The sequence below is a fragment of the Sinocyclocheilus rhinocerous genome, unplaced genomic scaffold (genome assembly GCF_001515625.1).
Source record: "Sinocyclocheilus rhinocerous isolate Xijiao unplaced genomic scaffold, SAMN03320098_v1.1 scaffold721, whole genome shotgun sequence".
NCBI lineage: Eukaryota > Metazoa > Chordata > Actinopteri > Cypriniformes > Cyprinidae > Sinocyclocheilus > Sinocyclocheilus rhinocerous.
The window spans coordinates 920,442-942,561 of NW_015656165.1; positions in this window are offsets into that span (position 1 = coordinate 920,442).

Consider the following 22,120-nt stretch of genomic DNA (forward strand, 5'->3'; position numbering starts at 1 on the left):
GACCATTTCAAGTTTTATTTTGACGTGACACAAAGTAGTGGTATCTAAGCGGGAGAGTTGTTTACTTACTATATAATTAGTCAATAACACCATCATTTTCTTCATTCAGGACGAGAGCTCGCACGAAAACACGAGGCGGGATTTATTGCAGGAACCAGTCACATCCAATCATAACCGATAATATCCAATTATAGCGCGACGGAGGCATTGCCTCCTCTCACGTGACTTTCTCCCATTTATCTCAATGAGCCTCCAGAAAAGTCACAGCACGCTTTATTTAGGGTCTCTGTAGAAAGTCTAGATTTCAAATGTACTGTTTATCTCTAAGATCGTGGAAAAGTGCATTGCAATTCAAATTCAGGAACATCTCTCCAATAATAATTTGTTTGAAAAATTTAAATCTGGTTTCATCCCAACCACAGCACTGAGACTGCGCTTGTTAGAATAACCAATGACTTGATGCTGGCAGCTGACTCTGGGCTATTAACCATACTTGTATGTGTGTGAATGTGTGTGTGTGTGTGTGTGTCCCTGTTACACTTAATGTTGTTCCTGGGTAAATAAATATTACATAAAAAAGAGAACAAATATAATTCTATTTTGTATTTTATTAATATTATTTTGTATGTTATTTAATATTTTTAATACTAATTATACATTTCATAGTGTTTTTATGCATTTTTATATTTATTCCAAACAAATAACTAAAGGCAGTAACAATGGGAGAGTTGTTTACTTACTATATAATTAGTCAATAACACCATCATTTTCTTCATTCAGGACGAGAGCTCGCACGAAAACACGAGGCGGGATTTATTGCAGGAACCAGTCACATCCAATCATAACCGATAATATCCAATTATAGCGCGACGGAGGCATTGCCTCCTCTCACGTGACTTTTTACCATTCATCTCGATGAGCCTCCAGAAAAGTCACGGCACGCTTTAGGGCAGGATTCCTCAAATCTTGCCCTGGAGGGCCAATGCGCTGCAGAATTTAGCTCCAACCCTGATCAAACTCACCTACCTGTGATTTTCTAATGATCCTGAAGACATTGATTAGCATGCTCAGGTGTGTTTGATTAGGGTTAGAGCTAAACTCTAAAGGAAAGTGGATCTCGTGGGCCAGATTTGAGGATCCCTGCTTTAGGGTCTCTGTAGAAAGTCTATGGAGCGAAGGGAGGCAAGCCTCCACTGTAACTTTACCTGCGGGTGTCGCTGTTTGACAGTGTTACTTTATAAAAACGAGTGACTTTTATATTTTTAATGCCATATTGGTCTCTGTAGAAAGTCTATGGAGCGAAGGGAGGCAAGCCTCCACTGTAACTTTACCTGCGGGTGTCGCTGTTTGACAGTGTTACTTTATAAAAACGAGTGACTTTTATATTTTTAATGCCATATTTAGTAATATTTGCGATGTATGTTTGTAATATTGATTATTTTCTCATCCAATTTTTTGAGGAGACACTGCCTCCCTTGCCTCCTCGGAGGAAACGCCCCTGATACATACATACATACATAAATATGAATATAAATATAAATAATATATCGGCTATAGAATCCAAGGCCACTAGGAGAGTACTACAACCTTTAGAACATGAAAAAAAAAAAAAACTTTTGGTGAAATAGTTTTTAATAAAAAATAGTTGTGTGCTGTACATAAAGTAAGGTTGTTATTGTCAAAATTGCACCTGTAATTTTTAAGATTAATTATGTACTGTATGTACAGTAAGGAAGATATTGGCAAAATTTCATGTGTAGTAAGTCAGTCTTGTAACTACAAACGTACTACAACCTTTGGAACATAAAAAAAACCCTTTTGGTGAATTACAGTAATTGTTTTCTAAGAATAATTATGTAACGTATGTACAGTAAGTGTGATATTGGCAAAATTTCATCTGCAGTAAGTCAGTCTGGCCACTAGGAATGTGCTACAGTCTTTGGAACATGAAAAAAAACATTTTGGTCAATTATAGTAATTGTTTTCGAAGATTAATTATGCACTGTATGTACAGTAAAGGTGATATTGGCAAACTTTCACTTGTAGTAAATCAGTCTCGTAACTACAAACGTACTACAACCTTTGGAACATAAAAAACCCTTATGATGAATTACAGTAATTGTCTTCTAAGAATAATTATGCACTGTACATACTGTAAGGGAGATATTGGCAAAATTTAACCTGTAGTAAGTCAGTCTTGTAACTAAAAAACGTACTACAACCTTTGGAACATGAAAAAACCCTTTTGGTGAATTAGAGTAATTGTTTCTTAAGAATAATTATGTACTGCACGTACAGTAAGGGATATATTGGCAAAACTTCACCTGTAGTAAGTCAGTCTTGTAACTCCAAACATACTACAACCTTTGTAACATAAAAAAACCCTTATGGTGAATTACAGTAATGGTTTTCTAAGAATAATTATGTACTGTACGTACAGTAAGAAAGAAATTGGCAAAATTTCAACTGTAGTAAATCAGTCTTGTAACTACAAATGTACTACAGCATTTGGAACATGAAAACACGCTTTATGGTGAATTACAGTAATTGTTTTCTAAGATTGATTATGCACTGTATGTACAGTAAGGAAGATATTGGCAAAATTTCAGCTGTAGTAAGTCAGTCTGGCCACTAGGAATGTACTACAGCCTTTGGAACATGAAAAAACCCTTTTGGTTAAATTACAGTAATTGTTTTCTAAGAATAATTATGTACTGTACGTACAGTAAGGGAGATATTGGCAAAAGTTCACCTGTAGTAAGTCAGTCTCATAACTACAAATGTACTACAGGCTTTGGAACATGAAAGAAAACCTTTTGGTCAATTACAGTAATGGTTTTTGCAGATTAGTTATGTACTGTATGTACAGTAAGGGTGATATTAGCAAACTTTCACCTGTAGTAAGTCATTCTGGCCACTAGTAAGTCAGTCTGGCCACTAGGAATGTACTACAGCCTTTGGAACATGAAAAAACACTTTTGGTGAATTACAGTAATTGTTTTATAAGAATAATTATGTACTGTACGTAAAGTAAGGGAGATATTGGCAAAATTTCACCTGTAGTAAGTCATTCTGGCCACTAGTGATGTACTACAACATTTGGAACATAAAGAAACCCTTTTGGTGAATTATAGTAATGATTTAAAGAAAATAGTTGTGTACTGTACATACAGTAAGGGATATATTGGCAAAATTTCATGTGTAGTAAGTCAGTCTGGTCACTATGAATGTACTACAACCTTTGGAAAATAAAAAAAAAACCTTTTGGGCAATTACAGTAATTGTTTTCCAAGAAAAATTATGTACTGTATGTACAGTAAGAAAGAAATTGGCAAAATTTCACCTATAGTAAATCAGTCGTGTTACTACACGCGTACTACAGCCTTTGGAACATGAAAAAACCCTTTTGGTGAATTACAGTAATAGTTTTTTTAAAAGAATAATTATGTACTGCACATACAGTAAGAGAGATATTGGCAAAATGTCACCTGTAGTAAGTCAGTCTTGTAACTACAAACATACTACAACCTTTGGAACATAAAAAAAACCCTTTTGGTGAATTACAGTAATTGTTTTTTAAGAATAATTATGTATTGTATGTACAGTAAGGGATATATTGGCCAAATGTCACCTGTAGTAAGTCTGTCTGGCCACTAGGAACGTACTACAATCTTTGGGACATAAAAAAAACCTTATGGTGAATTACAGTAATTGTTTTTTAAGAATAATTATGTATTGTATGTACAGTAAGGAAGATATTGGCAAATTTTCACCTGTAGTAAGTTAGTCTGACCACTAGGAATGTACTACATCCTTTTGGTGAATTACAGTAATTGTTTTCTAAGAATAATTATGTACTGTATGTACAGTAAGGGAGATATTGGCAAAATTTTAATCTGTAGTAAGTCCGTCTTGTAACTACAAATGTACTTACAACCTTTGGAACATAAAAAAAACCCTTTTGGTGAATTATAGTAATTTTTAAATAAAATAGTAGTGTACTGTACATACGGTCAGGCCCGTAACCAGCTATGAGGCCACCGAGGTCCAGACCTCGGTAAATTTTTCATGTTCAAAAATAAAATTTGTTCTTTGAATGACTAATTTGCTGTTAAGCTCCTCATATGAATACCTGTATGACATGTATAATTCAGATTAGACAGTTTGCAAGAATGTTTAGCGTCCCTGGTATGAAAATGATCGCTGCGATACACTGCAGCGGAGTGAACGATGCTTGAGAGAGTTGTGAGTGAGGGCGCGGGTGCAGCCTCTGTGTTGCCAGATCCTGCTATTATAAGCGTTTTGGGATTGTCTTTTCCACTTAATTTAACACTTTAGAAAGTTAATAAAGTAGGAAGTTGCAGTTTAGAGTCAGTGATATCTTTATCGTATCTTATTTGCAAAAGATTGGAAATAATTTTGGTTTATTTTTAGGTTTTTGTTTGTTTTATTATCAATATCTGGCAACACTGCATCGGCACTTACAGTTTTTTTCAATTGCTAACAAGCGTTTACCAGTACTTAAAGTACTTTTTCTAAACTCTTAACACAGAAACACACCTACATCACACAATTAGCCAAATTTTCTGGCCAAAACCACATTTTGTTAAATAAATACAAACTCTACATTTCAAAATGCTGAATACCTTTTTCTACATATACTAACTCTATCAAAACACAGCAAACCCAATTCAAAATCGAGTCATTTGGTCAAAACATTAGCACTACTTTTCTATCCAACAGGAACATATAGTCAATCATAGCACAGTGACTGTCAAAATTCTAACAGTCGATGACTTTACAAAAACTGCATTACTTGTCATGTTTCAGTTCTACCTGCCTACAGTATAGACAATATAAACATTCATTGTTTTTTGTATTTAGTTACCTTCAACTGAAACCCATTTTACATTTTTAAGTGTTGAATGTGTTCATTCTTGGCAACATACTGTCTAAAATTGAATGAGTCCTTATAGAAAAAAATAGGGTCCCTTATGCAGAAATTCAATTGGAACCTCGATTGAAATTGCTGTCCAGTGCGTGGGGGTTGGATGTGGATGGTACCCCCATGGTAGCTGATGCCAGTGATCAACAAAAAATCCAACATACATGGCCTTTGGTTACTATGCAAGCTTGTTTCCATCACAGAATAAAAAAGTAAAAACTGTAATCGTGATCTTTTTATCTCACAATTTGGGTTTCTATTCTTGGAATTGCGAGTTTACATATTGCAATTCAGACTTTATCAGAATTGTGAGATATTGTAAATTCACAATTTAATTAGAAACATAGTTATTTCAACAACAAAAAAAACATCAAATTTGAAATGTAATGCAGGGAATTCTGGAAATGTCAATTTACGGTTATTCACTGTAAATTATACGGGTTTTCCACTTCTAAAAACGAAAAAAAAAAAAAATGTACAGTGTAGAGATTTCTTTCAATACTTTTGAGCTGCTGTTGTTGCAGAAGTACTTGTTTCCATCACAGAATAAAAAAGTAAAAACTGTAATCGTGATCTTTTTATCTCACAATTTGGGTTTCTATTCTTGGAATTGCGAGTTTACATATTGCAATTCAGACTTTATCAGAATTGTGAGATAAATTCACAATTGCAAGAAATAAAAGTCAGAACTGTGAGATAAAAAAGTCACAATTACCCTTTACCCTTTATATTCCATGGCAGAAATAAGCTTTCATAGGTTCCACATGTGTAAGGGGAAAAAACAAACAAACAAACTTAAAAATGCACAGTCCAGCACACATTGTTACTCCTCTCCCCTACCTCTTCTTCTCCCTTTTTCTGTCTCTGATTCTTTGTGTTGTTCTGCATCAATCAATCAATAAATAAATAAATAAATTCAAAGAGGTCTTTTTACTCTGTGTTGATACAATGGAAAGAGCATCAACACCTGACTATTCCTCCAACTGAGACTGAAATCAGCTTTTTCTAAATATTTCAGTGATCTGTTACTTACTGATAATGCTTATCAGTTGTTACAATATTTTATATACACTGTTAAAAAAATTCCGTAAAATTTACGGTAAAAAAACAGCAGCTGTGGTTGCCGGAATTTTACCGTAAAAAATAAGTTAGCAACATTTAAGGTTTTCCGTTTTTAACTTAAATTTACAGTTAAATACCGTAATTTCATTAACTGAAATAATGTTAATAACAAAGGGATGTTAGCAATTGGAAAAAACTGAAAACTGAAAGCAATCAAAAAAGCCCATGGACAGGTTTTTGCTGACAGGATATGACATTGGGAAACGCAAAAATTATCATGATATTATCTGTCATAAACGTTATCAACGCTGTCAAAAACAGTAGCATTTAACACTAGTACACACAGATCTGTAGAACAAGTAGGTTATAGAATGAAATGAAATACGCAAAAACTAGCCATGAAGAAGTCTATGCCATGCCATGTCATGCCATGATGCCGAGGATGTTTTTTAAGTGCGTTAAGTAGCCTAAGCCTGGTTTAGGCTACATAATAAATAATAGTTTAGCATTCAAATACATCGCAAATATGGACACATTTAATTGGATTAATGCCGAATGAGAGAGGTAGGCTGTGCGAGAACGCCGTTTGCTTTCAGTTTCGCATCGAATTAGCCTAATCATTTTTGGCTTGTTTAGCAACTTATATTTTTCATTCTTGTTTTCTTCTGAAACCGCTCAAAATAATAGGTATTGTGTGTTTATTGTTTGTACATGATAATATTTCGCCTTATTTACCAGTGTTATTTATGAATGTACTAATGCGATTTGTGCTTATATTTTTTAACCTAAACTACAACGTAACATTAATGTAGACCTACATACCAGTATCATTTCTGACATGCTGTGTTTAAGCATTTGTAAAAAATAAAAAAATAAAAAAATAAGAAAGATCCATAATTTTGGTATGGGGTAAGCTTGTGTGAAAATAAAATTTAAGCATTTTAGAAACGTGTTAATTGACTGAATATTGTGTGAAAACAACCTGAATTGTGTTAATGATATGGTCACAACAGACCGATGTTGTGCTAATTGTGTGTAGAGTTTTGAAAATGTGACTAGAGATTTACTTTCAAAAGACAGTAACTAGTAATATATAATGTATTACATTTTGGAAGTAACTTGCCCAACACTAGATACTGTAAAGCTGCTTTGACACAACCAGTATTGTATAAAGCGCAATATTAATAAATGTGACTTGAATTGACATATACAGTATAGCATGCAACCCAGAGTGAATCCCCATTTTAACTGACTCTACACAATGTCTTTCCCTTGTTTCTTGGAAATTTGCATTTTGGATTTATTTTTTATTATTATTTACTTTTTTTATGAAAACCGAAATGTCTATACCTTGATCTAACCATTTGCAATAATATATTACAGTTTTCAACATGATGACAGAAATCATTGCCTAAAGGGCAATCTACCTTATATGGTTACTAAGATGGTCCCATTTGATTAACACAAATTCTCCAAATAAATAAAGTTAAATACAGAAGTGGATGTGCTTTTACTATAGGTATACTTTTCCAAGATTGTTGCTTTAAGCTGTCCCTTAGCCAAATTTGGCTTTATCTTTAGTTATTAATCTAATTTTAGTAGTAAAGCTTGTTTGGCATTTCAAGAAGCCAAAACCAGTTTTGACTACATGGCTTCTGGTAATGTGAGCAAAAACAAATGCATCTTTTCATTGGCACAATATAAATTCCAATTTAAAATAATTTCTCAACGTTGTCCTTATTAGATAAACCCCATTCTGTGAATCTAAAAATGGCATCTATTCTGCATGAATAATGATGAAACAATCATCAAACTGGAACTAAGATGCCCTGTGATAGCATTGAGTTAGCCAAGATAACAGTGCAACCCCCAGCCTCCAGCATTTGGATTTCTGTTCTTTTACATTTTCATCAGCATCTCATTTCTCCATCTCATACATTCCTGTTCTCTCCAGTATCTGCACCAATTCCCCTTTAGCAAGGTTTTGGCACTATCAGGTAGCTGTGGTAACTGTTTCATATCTTCACAGTGGGTTTTCTAAAAAAAAACACCCTTGCTATAGGCTGGGAATCCCTTTAGTGAGGAACTCAATATGCCATTCATGTGAATCTGTTATCTATAGCAGGGGTGCTGATGTTGCTGTCTGAGTCACTGTGACTCACACAAACAGGATGTCCAGTCTGATGTTCATTACAAATGACTTTGTGCTGTGGTAACACCATCTGAACAGTGAATCTTAAGGGAGACATCCTCTAGAGTTAGAATAATAGTATTTGAGTGAGTAAGCTGTCTGTGGGCTGATAGGGATGACAAACTGCAGGGAAACATTAGACAATACATCATCCAGTCCACCGAGGTCATCCAACACATGGAGAGATTATAATTGCATGGACAGCTGGACACAGTAAACAATGACCATGCGCTGTATGTTTGTGAACAGAGACCAATTTATAGCCGAGATTCAACCAAATAAGCTACATTCAATAACATAGTGTCACAATACACATCCAAGACATTTGCATCATCACTCACATCACACATGAATGACACATGAGGTTATCTTATGATTTATGATGAGCTTGATTTAGTCTGCCCCTTTAGGCTTAGACAACCATGATGCATGAAATTCGATAATTATTCATTCATCTCCACCTAAGATGAATTAAATATGAGTGTTGCTTGCAGCATTGAGAGTTGCAATTGATTTTTTGTTTCCTTCCACAAACAATGTGCTTTGGTTTAATATTTAATGACTGGAATTGAGGGAATCCCAGTGATAATGGATGATTTAATTATTTTTTCTTCAATGGCTCATGCATAATGTTTTTTAAATATCTGTTATCGTCTGTATATCAGTAAATATTTTAAAAATAGTTTTAAAACTTGAATGTGAGACTTGTGTATAAATTAAGCTGCAATTTACTGTCTTTCGTTTATTTTAAAGGGGTCATATGACGTTGCTAAAAAGAACATTGTGTTGTGTATTTGGTGTAATGCAATGTGTTTATGCGGTTTAAGGTTCAAAAACACATTATTTTCCACATAATGTTGGGTTATAATGTTTGACCCAGCATGCTGGGTTGCTTTTTTATGGTTTAGTTTGCCATTGTCTGACCCATGCCTGTTAAAACCACGTCTCTTAATAAAAGCTTGCATATGGATCCGCATGTCTCTCGTCTCATAACAGCTAGGCTAAAATGAACCCAAATCGAGCTAGACATTAAATCTACAAATTTAAAATCACTTTTACACATGCAGAATGACTATCAAAAAGTAAATATTTATCTAAAACAAGAGAAAACAGTCAAAAGTAACATGCATGTAAGAAGAAATGCAGAAAAGTATGGCATTAACAGCTACAGAGTTTATAAATGAAGCATTGGACATTTGTTGAATATAACTTTTAAGATAAAATTTGACTTTTTTGGTAAATTTTATATATTGTATAAAAAATATTATACAAAAACACTATTATACAATAGTTGTACAATTAGTTAATAGTTAAGTTATTTACAAACTATTCTGGCATGACAGTAAATAAACCACAACATTAACACTGATATTATAACATTTATCAGAAACATATGTGTGAAAGAATGTGAGCATGTGTATGAATGTGTGTAAACTCCATTTCTACTAAACAACAACACAGAACAAGCATTTAACATTTTGTTTTTTACAAATTATACACTTACAGTTTGTTTCATAATCCATGAATACAGATCAGGCATCACTGCCCATTTTCATGATCTCTTTAGCATAATTGATGTAGTCATGAAGAAGCCCCATCAGCACAGCAAAGGCATGTGACATCTTTTACATTATCCAGGGCAGCATCCTCCTTTAAAACCACTGTTGCATCAGTTTGGAGGAAAGGACATTCTCCTCTTTGACGATTCATCCCCTGTTCTTCATCAGTGGCCTAAAAAGAGAAAAAACATTTGAAAAATGGAACACAAATAAATATATTTAATATTCTCTTAATTTTTGTCCTCCATTGCAAGTCTGGGAGACCAATATTTTCTTCTGAACAGAAATGTTCGCTGTGATATAATTTAAGATTTATTCATTCGTATTTGCATTCTGTGTAATGTCGGCACTTCAAAGCTGTTAAGCTGTTTTTTTCCCCCTAATCCGTGCTCACAAACTGTTTTAATTTGCGTATATATATATATATATATATATATATTAAAGGGGTCATATGATGTTGCTAAAAAGAACATTATTTTGTGTATTTGGTGTAATGAAATGTGTTTAGGCCTAGAGTGAGCGGAGGCCGGCTTGATTCAAAGAAGGAGCGTCCGGCGGGCTTGCGGCAACCACATGTGATGACCCCGGGCTGGACTCCGCTTCGTCCATGGTGAAAGCCGATCCGACCATCCACAGCGCGAAGTTGATGTATTTCCTCAGCGACCAGCACGGATCAGCTCCAGGCATGACGAAGCGGATATCGTCTTTTTTTGGAAGGTCAAACAATGTAGTTTCGCTTTCACAACAAAACACACAGAGCCTTCACGACATGGCGACGGCGGCAACAACAATACTACAGCGAGAATAAAAGTTACGCCTTCTTCCTTCATGTAATATTATAATACCATGTCATTAATCAATATATTAAGCTAACCCATGCTATTTAAATTACTACAATAGCCATAGACAATAATGAGCAATAATGATGATGCGATGACAAATTCAAGGGCACAGCTTCACCTAAATATTTATTCATTTGTTTAGTTATATCATTTATAATTTGCATAAGAGAACAACACCATTAAAGTTTGGGTAATCAAAAAAAATTGTTTTGTTCATTACATCATATAGCCTAGATCGGATTTTATTTTTCTTCAGGAAATGGCCAGACTAGAATAGCAATTTTTCTTCAGGAAACGGCCAGACTAGAATGACAACACAGTAGCGAACAATAAACGATATGGCAAGACAAAAATTAAATAATCAAACCAAAGTTTGACCAATTAGAGTAACGTTAGGCAAAAAAATGCAAATATGATATCTGTCAGATGAGCCGTCAGATGCTGAGCAGACCCAGGACGCATAAATTACCATCAGACTCTGCATCACTCATGGCATTTAGTGTTTCTAATACCTACCTTCCATAAATTGCCTTTTTTTAGTCATTTTGACTTTATTTATGAAACTGATAACTGCTAAATCAGTGAGTGAAAGGCGTTGCCTAGAAATGTACAATGTTAAAACATAAGCGGCAAGAAAATGACAGCGCGAAAATACATGCATTATATAGCGGGTAAATTTGACCCGCTGGCGCTAATAGGTATAAATGCCCCGTTTTTTGATCTGGTTTTATCTAAATAATTTTTAACAACATTGGATTGTAAATTACATAATTATAGTAAAAGTCAATGTTTTATTTTAAATCTGTTATGTACATTTGAAAAACAGCCATGGGTTAAATAGACCCCGTGGCGGTTCTAGTGTTAATATAAGCACATGACAAGAATAAAAGGTCAAAATATTTTTTTTTATTTAATACAAAGGAGAAGCTGGTAAGTGATTGGTCCGTGGCAACACAGCGTGCACATGCGCAGTTCATTCACTGTCAGCTGCTGTGCGGTCAATGGAATGCGCTGCTCGTCTTTCAATCACTCACTTGAACAGAGCAGACGCTCAGAGGGGTGTGACGGCAGCGGGGAAGCAAGACCTCATGCTCGCGCAGGTCAGTACTGGTGACATTTAAAGAGTCGCTAAGGTTTGTCCAAAAAGTCGCTAGATTTGTCACTAGTCGCTTTTTGGAAAAAATGCGGCTAAAGGGGTTTGAAAAGTCGCTAAATCTAGCGACAAAGTCGCCAAGTTGGCAACACTGGGAAAAGCGCGAAAGCAGATTTGAATTCAGCAGTTGATCACGTGACACACTGAACGTTCTAATCATGTGATTAGATCATGATCGGTGTGATCGTACGCGTTAAAGGGCTATGGAAGTCGAAGTTGATGGCTACCATCAACTGTTTGGATACCAACATTCTTCAGTCATCTTTTGTGTTTGGATACCAACATTCTTCAATCATCTTTTGTGTTCAGCAAAAGAAAGAAACTCATACAGCTTTGAAACATGTGGAGGGTGATGAAAGAATTTTCATTTTTGGGTGAACTATCCCTTTAATTCAGACTAAGTTCATTTAGATTTTTAGACAAGTTAATTTAGAATTTTAGATTACACACTTCCTCAGTGTAACTTTCCTCAGACTGTTCTTTTTTCCCCCACATTGCTTTCATTATGTGAAAAAGTATGTAGTATAGTACTGGACTAATATTGTGCTAATCATTTTTGTACTTGAATAAATGTGCTTTGCCAACAGTCATTATAAGCCTTTTAATATAAAAAAGTACTGACCTTCAACTGTACAATAAACCATTCCATTTTCAATCATGGCAACAAAAAGGAATAACACACCTCCATAATTTATTTAAAAATAACCAATTTGTACCATTTAACACACTGGTCCAGAAGTACGGTCTTGGGGGAGAGCAGGGCCTATCGCCAGTATCAACAAATAAAATCCATATTCAAATCCAGGATTAATATAATAACTAACCCACTACATCCCTTTCAGGTGATGGAAGAGATCATGAATATCACCAATTCTAAAACTGGTATATCTAAAATAATAGATAGATTAAGTAATAATAGATAGATTACATGATCAGATCTTTGAATGAGTTTGAATGAGTGAACAGTTCGAGTGGATTGTATACAGAACCGGATTTAATCCTAAAGAAGCTGATTCCCCCCTCAGGGCTTGGAAAAGACTTTGAAGGAGACTGGGTAGTCAATCAACTCTCCTCGTTAAGGGTGAAAGAACGATGGTCCAGTGGGTTTACTCTCACTGGCGAACCACACGCTCACTGAAAAATAATGCTCAAGCGAAGCATTTTTTGCTGATCCCCCTGAATGGCGACCTGCTCCCTTACCACCTCAGTACCCCCATACCACCGTTTTTTTTTTTCAATGTATTTTTTATTTAATTTATATTTATGTATTAATTTATTTATCTAATTATTATTATAATTTTGTTGTTCTTGTTCTTTTGCAGTTTATGTACCTATTCATTAATTTTTTTCTCTGTTTGTTTGTTTTTTCTTTTCATTCTCTCTCTCTATAAACATTCTTCTCTGACTTTCTACAAATAGGCTGTTTCTACATTATATTAGGAAACGTGTAATAGAAATATACACATACTCAACACAGTTGTTACACACACACACACTTCATAACTACATGTACATCCTACTTTCTATTTTACGTGTTTTGTATTGATGGTATCGTCTAAGTATGTTTTGTTTTATGTACTGCTTTAAAATTAATATATACAGTATGTATATATATATATATATATATATATATATATATACAGGGGCGGTTTCTCCATTAGGGCGATTGGGCGACGCACCCCCAAAGCGCGAGAGGCAGGGATTTTTTTTTTCTATCACAGCTGTCACTGCAAGGATTGGTGGGAACAATGACATCCAATAATATTTAAAAACTATTTTGAATTTTAACAACAAGAAAAACATTTATATTTAATATCTTTATCAAATGTGAAAAAAGAAAAAGAAAAAAAAAAACAGAGAGACGGGGACAGCTACGCCAACTCAACTTCAGTTGTCAGTTGAACTTGATCGACATCTTGGCAAACGTTACCTCAGCGCAGATGAATTCTATAGTGTCATTGAAAGAAATACCATTCAGTCGTCGTAGCAATAAGGATAAATTGGCAATTAAAGAATTAGGACCACCAAGACCAAATTTAAACATCAAACATGTATTTACAAAGGGTTGGAAGTCGTATAAACGGGGATTTTTTGGAAAGCCACATCCTGGTTTCAGTCTTCATTTGCTGCTGAATTGTGTTAACACGTGTATAGAAACATAAGGAGAGCAAGATATTGATTGTTAGAGTCAGTTTATTTTTAATTAATACTATAGTAGTTCAGTTTCCTTTACATCTTTAACTAGCCGTTAATTTATCAATTGAATGGGTGACCTATCCTCATTAATCATGCAAACATTTGCCCCCTCTGAGAGAATTGGCATGAGCCGCCACTGTATATATATAAGTACGGAGGCCACCAAAAACAAAACAAAAACAAAAAAATTGTGTGTGTAAAACATGCTTAGCTCTCTACCCTTGAGCTTCTCCTCTTCCCAGCCTGATAAAATGATGGATACTTCCTGCTTATATGATCACATGACAGAAAATATGCCTGGATAGAGGGGGTGGGGTAGCTTATCCACAGGTTCCTCTTACTCCACTCTCCATTTTACTTGCATAAATAGTTATTTTATGCAATATTTCCAACATAAAATATAAATATAATGGAAGTAAGTCTTTTATTACTTCAGCGGCTGTCTTCACCCCACCCTACTGTCTACCCTTATAGATGAATGGAAGCATTTTCTCATTGCCATCCTGAGATATAAATGGCCTCAGTGTAATCCCTCCCAGCACCAGCTCTTCCACAATATAGAGGCTCAGAACACCATGCACATTTGTTGCTTCTTAAAGGGGTGGTTGATTGCAATTTCACTTTTTTAATGTTAGTTAGTGTGTAATGTTGCTGTTTGAGCATAGACAATATCTGCAAAGTTGCGGCGCTGAAAGTTCAATGCAAACGGAAATATTGTCTTTTAAAATTCTGGCAGTTTAATGCCTACAAAAACGGCTCGTAGGAACTACAACAAGTTACTTCCCGGGTTTGTGACATCACAAACCCAGACAAACCCCGCCCCCGGGAACATGCAGCAAAGGGGGCGAGGCCATGCTGCGCTGCTTTAGAGAGGAGGAAGTGAAAACTAGGGGTGCACGTAAAAATCTATTCATATATGAATCGGGATTCTGTTTTCTAACGATTCTAATGGATTCACAAGATTCAAAATCAATGTTCTAAAGCAGCGGTTCTAATCCTGTTCCTCACGTCCTCTGCTCTGCACACGCTCTGCTCTGCTGCATCTCTCTCTCTCTCTCTCTCTCTCTCTCTCTCTCAATCTCGAAACTCAGATCATCAGCTCACCTCCAACAATGAACTGTTCCATTTATACACTTATTTTTACATAGCTATGAGAAGCGTTATACATGGACGCGCGTGTGGTTGCCGTACTGTATTAAAGCTTTAATAGGGATAAAACCATATATTAAAAGCTAACAGAAGCAGAAGCATTTACAAATAACAGCGTGTCTAAAAGTATGAGACAACAACAATCAAAAAACATACCATTAAGAGCTGTGCTTGCACAGGTTCTGCGAGATCCTCTTCACTAATATCCTCTGCGTCTCAATCGGGCTCAAACTGATAAGCAATATTGACGATGCCATTGTTTACTATACAACCAGAGCACATGATGCTGAGCTGAGGGGCGGGACGCTTAGATGCGCAATGGCGGTTTAGCCAATCACAACACACTCGGCCAGCTAACCAATCTGAGCCCATCACGTATTTCTGAGGGAGGGGCTTCATAAAAGCAGGAAATGATCAGTGCGTTCAGAGGAGAAGGGACAGAGCGGTGTAGAATAAAGGTAAATTATGTGAAAAAATAATGCTTTTTTAAAAAAACGAAGCATTAACACATGTTAGACTGCACCCCATAAGCCATAAACCTAGGCCCATAAGCCTAGAAAAAAACATTCAACCACCCCTTTAATTAAAAAGTATACTGAGCTCTAATGGGGGTTATTCCAGTTTGCATGTGCTATTGCATCCATGTCACAAGTACATTCTGATGCTATATTACTAAAGTACAGTGTGCAGTTACTATGGAGTCATGGTGAGGAAGTGATATTTACATGTATTTACACAGGCTTGTTAAGACAGACTCTTTGCCACTTGCTAACTCACAAGGGGAACACCCTTTGAAAACTGATGGGTCGAAATAATATATAAAGTCTTGAAAAAGTTGTAGTCAGTGAAGAAATAACACATACTAACCAAATACTGTAGAACTTTATTATTACAGAACCTATTTTGAGCTAGAATTTAAGATAATTTCCACTGATTTAGAAATCTTGCACTTGGTGGAATTTGTTCATTTTGAAATGCTCCTGTTTATACATTGAGACCTCTGAGTTATGGTTTCCTAAGATTGAGCATCCTTGTAAATGGACTGTAGCCAAAAGCTCTTTTGAATTATTCAGCAGGCGCATCTTAAAGAAGGACCTTGCTTATGCATTCACCTCTATGTGAATGTCAGAGTCTGCTCTGTCTCTGGTCTGTTATCTCCTTTCTTCCTGGTGAAATATGCTCTGAATGAAGCACTGAGAAAAACTGCTCTGCCCAATTTAGAGGGCTAAATTTAAACAGTCAGGATTCTGTCTGAATTTTTCTTCATTCATAGCATGACAGTTTAATAAATCCCTTTTGGTTTAGTTCCCTCCTCTGACTTCAGAACTGCATTATTCAGACTTCAGAATTCCACCATAACTCTGCTATTAAAACTATTAGAATTTTGCATGAGAGGTTTTAAATAATGGAACATATTCAAAGACACACATTTGTATAATAATTCATAATTTCAAAATACAGAGACACATCTCTTCAGCACTATTTTTTTAAGTCTCTCTCTTCTTTTCTCTACTTCACTTCTGATTTTTCTTGTATACGAATCTAGCTTATACCTGAATGATGGCATTGAGTACTACATATATTGTTGGTTTTTAAAATAAATTGCTTGGGATGTTACTCAGTTGTAAGTTGCTTAGGATAAAAGCATCTGCTAAATGAGTAATATTGATGCAAAAAAAAAAAAATTTTAAATGACATAACCTGGCAAGAATTGGTCATTTCTGTGCAGTCTGTGTTGCAGATTGTGAGAGCGTAACTGGAAATATATACTTATTTTTTTTTTATATTGTTGCATTGCCTGTATATTTCTGGAGTGTGATGTCATAATAAAAATCTGCGCCGTGCTTCTTTCATAGACAGATAACCGAAACTCTCCTGCTATGATACCTAAATAACTTCAATTAACTGAAATTTTCTAAATACATTTGTGCACACACACACACACATACACACACACACACACACACACACAAACACACAGACAGACACATGGCCTCTACATTAATATCAAAGCAATACAGTGCTCTCTTCAGGTCAATCCTATCAAGACACTTGTTTGTTTGCCAGATAAAACGTGGCATAAAATTACATTTTAAATATACACCTATCAGACATAACATTATGACCACTTACAGGTGAAGTGAATAAAACTGATTATCTCTTCATCATGGCACCTGCTAGTGGGTGGGATATTAGGCATCAAGTGAACATTTTGTCTTCAAACTTGATGTGTTAGAAGCTGGAAAATTGGGCAAGCGTAAGGATTTGAGCGAGTTTGACAAGGGCCAAATTGTGATGGCTAGACGACTGGGTCAAAGCATCTCCAAAACTGCAGCTCTTGTGGGGTGTTCCCGGTCTGCAGTGGTCAGTATCTATCAAAAGTGGTCCAAGGAGGGAACAGTGGTGAACTGGCAACAGGGTCATGGGTGGCCAAGCCTCATTGATGCACGTGGGGAGCGAAGGCTGGCCCGTGTGGTCCAATCCAACAGACGAGCTACTGTACCTCAAATTGCTCAAGAAGTTAATGCTGGTTCTAATGGAAAGGTGTCAGAATACACAGTGCATCGCAGTTTGTTGCATATGGGGCTGCATAGCCGCAGACCAGTCAGGGTGCCCATGCTGACCCCTGTTGACTTGACATCATTCACCATAATAATCAATGAATGTTCGAAGATGCCACAATCCTGCACAGCTGATGGTTGTAAAAACCGCTGGGATTTAAATTCCCACAGAAACGGGATAACCTTTCACAGGTGAGAATGTGTTGGCTTGTGTTTTAAATGTATTAACTTAATATTACAAGTTATGAAACACCACCTTCGAATATGGCGGATGGCTTACATATAGCGGCCCATAGTAACAGTCGCTAATGAGGCATCTACGTATACATATCTATGCTGCTAACATCTTGGTGACAGATACCACAGCACACCTTCAGGTGTCTAGTGAAGTCCATGCCTAGACGGAACGTGCCCCCTCAGATTTCTGAGCCAAGTGCATTTTGAATGCAGCTTCCAAAAGACAAAAATAGCGAAATTTGATACAATTTGATCTCTAGCTTCCGCTAACTGTCGTACACACGTTCACGAGAGAGTGGCATCCAGCGGATGACGAAGGACGTAGGCAAACGCGGTGACGAATGTGGAAGCGCAGAGGAGAGAGCGAAACAAAACACCGGTCACGAATTAGTAGTACAAACGAGGATTTGTAAAGAAAAATGTCGGAGGATTTCGATATAAGCCAAGAGGACACTGGTTTTCCTTTACTGTAAACAAAACTTGTTTCTCACAAGACTAGCATATTCTCACCGGAGCTTATGCTATGCCTATGTCATCCACTGGACACCACTCTCTCGTGAACGTGTGTACGACAGTTAGCGGAAGCTAGGCATTAAGGTTTATAAAGTTGTAAATATGGATATTTTTCTTACACAAGTGCATTGCGTCGCTTCAGAAGGCCTTTATTAACCCTCCGGAGCCGTGTGGACTTCTTTTATAATGGATGGGTGCAATTTTTTGGACTTCAAATTTTGGGCTATCATCCACTCCCATTATAAAATATAGATTAGCCTGGACATTATTTAATATAACTCAGATTGTATTCGTCTGAAAGAAGAATGTCATATACACCTAGGATGGCTTGAGGGTGAGTAAATCATGGGGTGATTTTCATTTTTGGGTGAACTATCCCTTTAAAGATGTTGTTTCAAAATAAGAGCTACCAAAATAAGCCAAATAATACAATATCAGATACCATTTGTTGTCTATATAGCATGTGGTATTTATAGCTATCATTTGTTGACTATTTTGCTTTATCGGTTTCTCTGAAATTGAAGTTGTTGTTTTTAAATTATTGTTTTATGCAGTTAAGCTGGTCAAATACCTTATTTCTTGTTTTGATAAATATTAAAGGGGTAATTCATTGCGATTTCACTTTTTTAACGTTAGTTAGTGTCTAATGTTGCTGTTTGAGCATAAACAATATCTGCAAAGTTACAAAGCTGAAAGTTCAATGCAAACGGAGATATCGTCTTTTAAAATTCTGGCAGTTTAATGCCTACAAAAACGGCTGGTAGGGACTACAACAAGTTACTTCCCGGGTTCGTGACATCACAAAAACAGATAAGCCCCGCCCTCGGGAAAAGACAGCAAAGGGGGCGAGGCCATGCAGCGCTGCTTTAGAGAAGAGGAAGAGAAAACTAGAGGTGCATGTAAAAATCTATTCATATATGAATCACGATTCTGTCTTCTAACGATTCTAATGGATTCACAAGTTTCAAAATCAATGTTCTAAAGCAGCGGTTCTCAATACTGTTCCTCACGTCCCCTGCCTGCTGTGACGCAAATGTGTTCCAAATGTGTTACAACTCAAAATTTAAATTAAAACCTTGTTATTTTGATAAATGTGGTTTAATGAATTGTGAGATTTTTTTTAATACAGTTACTAATACACTTATATTTCATCAATAATCTAAATATCATCTAAATATATGTCCAGCCCCTGATTTTATTCACAACCCTCAGCATGGCTCTTATTGAGTTTGGATTTGACACCCCTGATCTAGAGTGTGAAGTCATGGATTGAATGTTTTGATCAAGCTGTTTATTTTTTTGATTGGAATGTAGTATTTTATAATTAATCAAAACACAACCTTTTTGAACAAACACAGTCATCAACATCTAGTTTCATATAATATAATGTTTGATACTGTTGGATAAAATGTTATTAATACCTAAATGTAGCATTTCACCAAATGTTGTGCTGTTGTGCTGTTTCAAGCAGAAGACACTTAAGGATAACCAGAAAAGTCTTTGAAGTCTTATATTGGACCAAGTCACACATTCAGTTCATTCACCTATCTATATTTTGCATTGGTTTTAATGTAGTCCATTGGTGTGTTTTAGATACACATACCCATTTCTCTTTTTTTCCATCCAGTGGCTACACATGCTTTAAGGACATTTGTCTGATCCAGCTGTCAGCATTAGCCAACCCTATGTGCCTGATGAAACCTGGATAGTCACTATGTGGCATTGTCAGTCTGACTCGTTTGTCATTCCTAGGTTTGATGGATGAGCAAAAGAAGCTGTAGGGAGAAGAGTTGGAGCAGGGTCAAACATGAGTCAGGATGTGCTTACCGGATGCATTTGGTTTATAGGTCTCTGTGTGTGTCTCTTCATCCTTTCAACATCCAGCACGCAGTAATGCTTACATGCAGAGTTATTTGAGGGAAGACTAATTTTTTTTTTAATATAATGATGTAAGTAGAATAAAATTCATATGAAATATGAAGGTGTTGGAATTTAAGTGGAACATTTTTCACAATGATTATCCTAAACTAAATTAAGGTTTTGAAGACGGACTACTCAGTTACAGAGATACAGGCCTTGTGACATTATTTATGTCTTGTAGATCCATAGATTCAGGTCTTTTTATCATCACCCACACACTGGAGCACAGTGTTTGAAGTGTAGCTGTTTAACTTAAACAGCACTGGCACCACACCCTCTACCAAACCCCGCTGACCCTCTGATGTACCATTCAAGATGATCTGGGGTAAAATGTCTGCTACAGACCTTTGTGTAAAAACTTAATGTCCTATTAAAGTTCAAAGAAGCTATACACTGTAGAGCTCAGAATACTTTTTCATGTTTCTGAAAATGTCAGGATGTAAAAACCTTCTTGCAAATGCTAATTTTAAGTTGTGTTTTGGGAATAAGGTAATGGGAATAAGGTAATGCTTACATTACCTTTAATTATGGCTGACTGTATTCACAAATAACAATGGTAAATTGGATTTGTAAGGCCATTCAGTTTCTTGTATCCTCCAGTTTATTTGTTTGATATAGTATACACATTCAGTCTCTATTTAGAGTTTGTAAGGCTTATTACATTAAGCATTATGCTTCCTTTAAACCCTGTTTTGCAACATCTTCGTGGAATTATTCTCAGCACAGGGCACCGCCAGTGATTATCTTAATAAAGGAAGAGATGCCAACTTGGACATATGTAGCACTGTAGAAAGCAACGATCAACCTGGATCAACCAGCTGTATATATAGTAACAGGGACGTGCACAGACATTTTGAGGGGCAGGGGCTCAAGTGGAAAAAAGGGTACTTCTCATATTTATTTATTTATTTATTTTTTCTAAACAAAATGTTAAATATATTAGGGGTGTGCAATATTGACAAAAATATATCTCAATATTTTCTGGGATTTTATCGATGATAATTAGATGATATTTTGCAGAGTGTGTTATTGTGCTGATATCTTAAGGACTTATTTAACCTGCAGTTACAAATGTATTAATACTGTTTTGATATTTTAAACATAAAACGTTGAATACTATGGAAGCCCGTTTCCGCCACAGTTGAGAAAAAATATAATTCTGTAAGTCATAATAATGAGAAACTTTCTCAAAATTATGACTTAGTATCTCGTTATATTGAGAAACTTTCTCGTAATAATGACTTAGTTTCTCGTAATAATGAGAAACTTTCTCGCCGTGGTAACGAACAACGATGCTTTGTGCTTTTGAAATGAGATGGCTTACTGTATGAACATTGCATGTGATGCATGAAAGGGACAGCTAATAAAACTAATAAATCATCGAAATACACATCTATAAATTAAGTTTATATGTGTAATGGCTTTCATTTCTTCATAAAATGCCTGGATTTCTTAACTGAAATATTGGTCTGGAATGTTTGAAGCCATAACTATCTGGCAGAGTAACTATTACACAAAAGACTACATACAGATAATTTATCTGAAATCGTTATTTAATGACTATAGCATTATACACTTTGGATTACAGAACAAAGCAATGTTTGCGTGTTCCTGCATGGCTTTGACCAACAGATGTCGCTAGCGTGCTGTCACTCTTGCGTTGCGCATGCGTCGAGTAAGTCTTTTTTTTTTTTTTTTTTTTTTTTTTTGTTTTTGCTAAGTTTATATTACTTATGTCTTTGGTTTTGTTACTTTTAGTTATTTGTGTTATTTATTTTTGTTTATTGTTAAA